The 6,390-nt window shown below is 43.3% G+C and overlaps 1 pseudogene; it reads left to right on the top strand.

Annotated features, from left to right (window-relative positions):
- The first annotated feature begins 2,156 nt into the window (after window positions 1–2,156).
- On the top strand, window positions 2,157–4,359 carry LOC137981742 (uncharacterized; annotated as a pseudogene).
- The last annotated feature ends 2,031 nt before the right edge of the window (window positions 4,360–6,390 follow it).

The following is a 6,390-nucleotide window of genomic DNA, read 5'->3' as shown; positions in this document are numbered from 1 at the left end:
TGAAAGTAGATCTTAGTAAGTACTCTTGATATCCAAAAAGAAAATTGGGGGTAACCATGCATTTTTCAGAGATACATGTAATTAAGTTTCAGTCTGAGAAAGAACGCCGTACATTGCTTTGTATTTTAAAGCTTTTTACAAATATTGTTCACGAATTATCTTTGAAAAATGCCTGGTCACCCCCAATTTTCTTTTTAGATTTCAATAACACTTGCTAAGATCTACATTTCCTGCATAATCACACACCAGGGCAAAAATATCTTTAATTAGTAGGCACCGTCCTTAAGATTAGTAATAATTTGCTGCTAGTTGTATTGCATTAGGTTGTTACATGTACTTATTTCTGCATCAGGGTACAGTGTCTGTTTCGGCCACGAATTTAAAGAAAAACGTTGGGTAATTCTATCATCTTATTTACCTTACCTACATTCTTTTGTATGCAGGGCCGTAGCAAGGAAAATGCCAAACTGATTATTTGATTACATTTGCTAACTTGAGAAAAAAAGTGATGGAAAAGCATTCACCTCTGGCCTAATTAAAGAACAGTGGTGTAAAATCACATTTTAATCATTTTGCTATTACAAGCAAAACTAAGGTTTTGGATCACATCTGTTATCTTGACCAAAGGCTACATGTATATTGTTCACATTTGCTACTTTAAGCAAAAAACCAAACATTCTGTGCAGGCATAATGTTATTTATGTCGAGCAATGACGGTCAAGCATTAATCCGTAAGCCTGGTATGTGTCAAGTATCACCACTGGAAATAAAGGGGGGCGTTCCCTAGAGGATAAAAGATATTTCTCTGGAGCAATTCGCCCTTCTTCCCTTGACCCTCGTACCGTTGGTATCTCGCGAAGAAAACATTTTTTCCTACCTTAGTCCAAGAACTTTCAAGCAAGTACCTGTTTTTACTTTGGATTATTTTGTTCTCTATTTCGCCTTCAGTTTACAACACTGTTTCCCAGGCGGTGATATGTCGGCAACACGTGTTTTGATACTTGGCCATTCCTTTATTCGCCGTTTACGCGAATATTTAGGGCGGAATGCTGCTCTCGATGCTAACTTGAATATTCTCGAAGACATAGAGTTAAAATGGCACGGGGTCGGGGGAAGAACAGTCCTGAAGACTGTTCAATTTGATCTTTCTGTGGTTGCACGGTTCAAGCCGGACATAGTTATCTTACAGCTAGGAACTAACGACTTAAGCCATCTTTCTCCGGTGAGCGTTGGCTCAGCAATTGAAGACCTTACCAGGTCCCTCCATGATTCGCTTAAAGTCAAATGTGTATGTGTATGTCAAACTATTTATCGAACGGGGGCTCCTACCTTTAACAAGAACGTAATACTCTTAAATCGGTATTTAAAAGTAGTGCTAGAGCCCATCCCCTATGCAATGTTCTGGAGCCATGAAGGGTTTTGGAGAGCAAAAACTAATTTTATGGCCCATGATGGGATACATTTAAACGGCATTGGTCAGTACAAGCTCTATCGTACTTTGAGGGGGGCAGTTCTACGTTGCCTACAATCGTTATAGCCGCACGTTGGGCAAATTTAAGCTATGTAACAGATTTGAAACAACTTCTTATCTATACTGCCCACCTTGCCCAGGCATTTTATGGTTTTTATTTTACTGTCTTAAGATTTGCCAGTTCCGTTTTGTTTTAAGCCAAGCCGAATTGTCAGTTGTTGTTTGTTTTAACAGCCCCTGTTTGTTGTTTGCCGCTGGGTTTTACTCCCACGAGCAATGGCTGTGCTTGTTCGGTTCCTTTGAACAAAGGTTGGCACGTCCAACGTGCATTTATGGCTTTGGCGATAATTTATTATATGCTTACTCCTGCCATATGAGTGTACAATTCTTTGACCGCCTCTTTACGAGTGGTCCAATGCACTCGGCACAGGCGGTAATGCATTGTTTTTGGGAACTTGGCTTTTTTTCTCTTTTCATGCTCTTTTTCATCCGGTTACATATCATTGCTCATAAACCAGATTTAAAGAAAACCTGTGAAACTGCCCCACCTCAACTGTGACCAAAAATTTAGGATGGAATTTCATCTTGTCATCTTACGCCGTATTCCTTCTTATCAATTTTCTTTCGAAATCAAACAGCATTCCATGGTATTTAATTACCTAACTTTATCTGTTATCGATAAGACATGCCTCTTAGGAAGCGTCCGGCACAGCCATCAAGGATAGGCCGCCAAACAGGTTCTAAGCGAGTGCGGACATCAGAGCTGACTGCAACAGTCCCACCTCTCCCTGAACAAACTAATAACAACCCCGGTTTGGACTCCTTGGACGTAAACGCTCTCTCCGCCACCCTATCGACGGCCATCTCGGAAGCGGTGAAAACAGCATTATCTAAGGACAGTCTCACCGAGATCTTGAGACAAAACACGTTTGCGGACAGCACGTCGATTGAAACCACTAGCATGCCAGTCTCAAGCCGACCTGTCTTCAGATAGCGTCACTTCAGCTGTGAGCAGCCATGTCAGTAGCCTCACCGGTGCAGGTACAAGAAATGATTCTCTGCTTCTGGGTCCCGACAATGTGCAACCTAAACAAATTTTTACTAGCGTGTCAGTAAATCTTAGTTCCCGGGTGGGTTCCAAAATTAAAGCTAAAATCTGGGCTAACGAATATGTGGAATTTGGGGCCTTATTAGCATCCACCCCTCAAATCGATAAGTATGCGTTATCGATGACCCCCTCCTCTGGGCTACCAAAGCAGCCGCGGCTGACCCTTGAGCCGTATCACGCAACAAAGAAGGTTCCCAACATACAACAGTGGGTTTCGGCGTTTAACATTTTTGTCTCGGTCTATACTGAGCGATACCAGAGTGAAACCCCGCAGTTGATGAAGTATTGCGAGGTAGTCCGTGACATTGCTTTGTCGAACGGGGATTGGCTCTGGTATGACGAAAAATTTCGTTATCTGAGGCAATCTGCACCCGATAAATATCCATGGGCTCAAATACATTGGGAACTTTGGTTGAGGGCCTCAGCTAATTTTCGGAGATTACAGTCGATAACCAACAAGCCCCAAACCTCGACACGCCAGCGTTTTCGTTCGAATTTTTTCCCACGAGGCACGTGTTGGACATTTCACGCCGGAATGCACTGCCAAGGGTATCAGTTCGAACACGTTTGCTGTAAATGTGGAGCAAAGCACCCAGCAATTCAATGCTCAATACTAACCCCTCAACAGCGGTATAGTGGAGTTAAACCAAAAGGAAACTCTACTCAAGTATCAGGCCCTTCACAGCCGGCCAGTAACCCCCGTAAGGGTGGAAGGGTTGAATGCCTCTTACACTGTCATGAGCAAAACAAAAAGCATTTTCTTGTCGATGGTTTCCGTTGTGGCTTTCGTGTTAATTTTGTTGGTGATCGGCTTCCTTTTCAATCTCCTAATCTCAAAAGTGTCCTCGCCCAACCGGAAATTGCTAGAATGAAATCGCGCAAGGAATGCGACGCAGGCCGAATTGTGGGTCCTTTTAAAACTCCCCCTTTTGCGAACTTTCGTACGTCTCCCTTGGGCGTTGTACCCAAGAAAGACCCGTCTGAATTTCGTTTGATTCATCATTTATCCTATCCCAAAGGAAATTCGGTTAATGATGCTATTCCTGACTATTGTTCCTCTGTCAGATACGCATCCGTTAGTGATGCGATCACAGCCATTAAAGCCATCGGGGAAGGTTGTTTTTTGGCTAAAACCGATATCAAGTCGGCTTTTCGTATTATACCAATTCATCCTGCCGATTATTCCTTGCTAGGTATGAAGTTCGATAACTTGTATTACTTTGACCGGTGCCTCCCCATGGGTCTTTCTTTTTCATGCAACATTTTTGAAGCTTTTAGTACCGCATTGGAGTGGTTGTCTATTCATCGCCTGGGTGCCTCATCTGTTTTGCACATATTAGACGATTTTTTGTTTATTGCTAAAACCAAAGACCGGTGCGAGGCCGACTTGGGCAAGTTTATTTCTTTATGCCATCATCTAGGAGTACCTCTTGCTCCGGAAAAAACCGTAGGCCCTGACACAGTATTGCAATTTGCAGGCATTACCCTTGATTCGGTGAGAAGAGAAGCGCGTCTACCTGATGAAAAGCTTCAAAAATGCCGCATGCTCTTGCACAATTTTTATAAACGTCGCAGAGTGAAGCTAAAAGAACTTCAATCTTTAATAGGCTTACTAAATTTCACTTGTCAAGTTATTGTCCCGGGCCGTGCTTTTCTTCGTCGCCTGATCGATCTTACCAAGGGCGTCCGACAGCCACACCACCATATTCGTTTATGTAAAGGCTCGAAACAGGATCTGCTTTTGTGGATGCGGTTTTTAGACGAGTTCAACGGTAAATAATTTTTCCTCGAAGATACATGGGAAACGTCGCATACCCTTGAGCTTTATACCGATGCAGAGGGCTCAATAGGCTTCGGGGCTGTCTTTGGTAAGCACTGGTTCGGCGGCGAATGGCCGGTTACGTGGAAATCTTATAACATTGCAGTTTTAGAGTTATTTCCTATTGTCCTCGCGATACACATTTGGGGACATTTAATGGCTGATAAGTGTGTAATATTCTTTACTGATAACGCTGCCGTTGTTGACATTATCAATAAGCAGACGTCCAAACATCAGAGTATTATGGTGTTGATCAGGGATTTAGTTCTAAGTTGCCTCAGACACAATGTATTATTTCACGCAAAACACATTCCCGGCTTTTACAATACTCGCGCCGATTACATTTCACGTTGTCAGGTAGCAAAGTTCAAGGAACTCTCACCGGATGTAGACCAGAATCCAACTACAGTGCCCGACAACCTACTGCCCAAGAGTTGGTCTCTAACTTGAGTGGCTTGTTGAGCTCAGCATTAACTAAAGGATCCCAGAGATCGTATCAACGCGCGTGGGCCGTCTTTCGTCAATTTTATGCTCAATTTTACGGGTCCCCTAACCCCACGTTGCCATTATCTCCTGTCTGTCTTCCCCTTTATATTTCATATCTTTCTTTCCGAAAATTGGCTTATTCTACGATAACTTTACATCTTTCTGCCATTTCTTACGCTCACAAACTCGGAGGATTTTGTGATCCAACCAAATCGTTTTTGATACAAAAATTATTGACAGCCTTAAGTCGTCAAAGACATTCAGATATTCGTTTGCCCATCACAAGACCAGTGTTGCATGAGCTCGTCCGGTCCCTCGAATACACTAACTCTTCGGCTTTTCAACGCACTCTATTTTCGGCCATGTTTTTTACTGCTTTTTATGGACTTTTCCGAATTGGCGAGCTTTCGACCAAGAGCACCCTTTTTGCGTGTTCAGTTGTCCAATACCGAGATCTGCAAATTTTATTGCGTGATGGCGACCCATGCACGGCTAAGATCACTATCACTGATTATAAACATAATCCTGACCACCGGCCATTTGATATCCTAATTACTCGCGATGATTCTGTCATCTTTTGCCCGGTTAACAGCCTTCTTAAGTACTGCGAGGTGCGAGGTACTCGACCTGGCCCTCTTTTTTGTAATTCTGATCAGACACCTATTACTGTCTATCAATTTAATACCGAGCTTCAGCGTTGTCTCCAATATTGCTGTTTAGACCTTAGTCGATACAAAAACCACAGTTTTCGCATCGGGGGTGCGTGTCACGCTGCCGACAAGGGTTTTTCTGATGCGCAAATTAGGGCTCTTGGTCGATGGAAATCCGACGCCTTTAAGGTTTACCTTAGATCTGAAAGTATCAATGCCAATTGACTTAAGTTTGAAAGTCCTTCTCCTGTATTTCGTACGTCCTGACAGCTCCGTAGGTCAGACAAGGGCTGCTATGTTGCTGTCTTTTCCCGTGTGGCCACTAAAGTAGGACAGTCAGGGGCTGCTACTTTGCGGCCCACTTTTTAACTTTGCCGTATATAGCCAGTTATCCAAGTACATCGAAAACTATAAAGGACTTGCTATAATATTGCTTTTTCTCATTTGTAATCTTTCATAACTGGAGGTTTACTGAAGTCGGTCAGACAGGAGCTGCGACTTCACTTTCCTCCGTTCATCCTTATGTCACCCTTTAAATATCGATGTTTACTTTGTCCAACCCTTCGGCTGACGGTGCCATCGGTCAGGCGGGGGCTGCGGCTTTACTATCTCCCTTAGGTCCTTAAGTACTTAACTTTTTTGGTTTCTTAATTCGTTGCACGTGCTCTTAGATTTTTTATTGAAGCCGGTCAGGCGAGGGCTGCGGTTTCACGCTTGCCTGTTAAGACTACACAGGCCTGTCGCTAGCAATATCTATATATTATTAGCCACAGCATAATTCTCATAATTCTCGTGTTATCCGACTTCTTTCGCCACGCTAACTCTGCTTGTGCTTGGTGGGGCTGCCACAATCGGT

Source organism: Montipora foliosa, chromosome 13 (genome assembly GCF_036669935.1).
Source record: "Montipora foliosa isolate CH-2021 chromosome 13, ASM3666993v2, whole genome shotgun sequence".
In the NCBI taxonomy this organism is placed as follows: domain Eukaryota; kingdom Metazoa; phylum Cnidaria; class Anthozoa; order Scleractinia; family Acroporidae; genus Montipora; species Montipora foliosa.
Note: the sequence above shows the minus strand (reverse complement) of the source record. Positions and strands in the feature narration are given on the sequence as shown.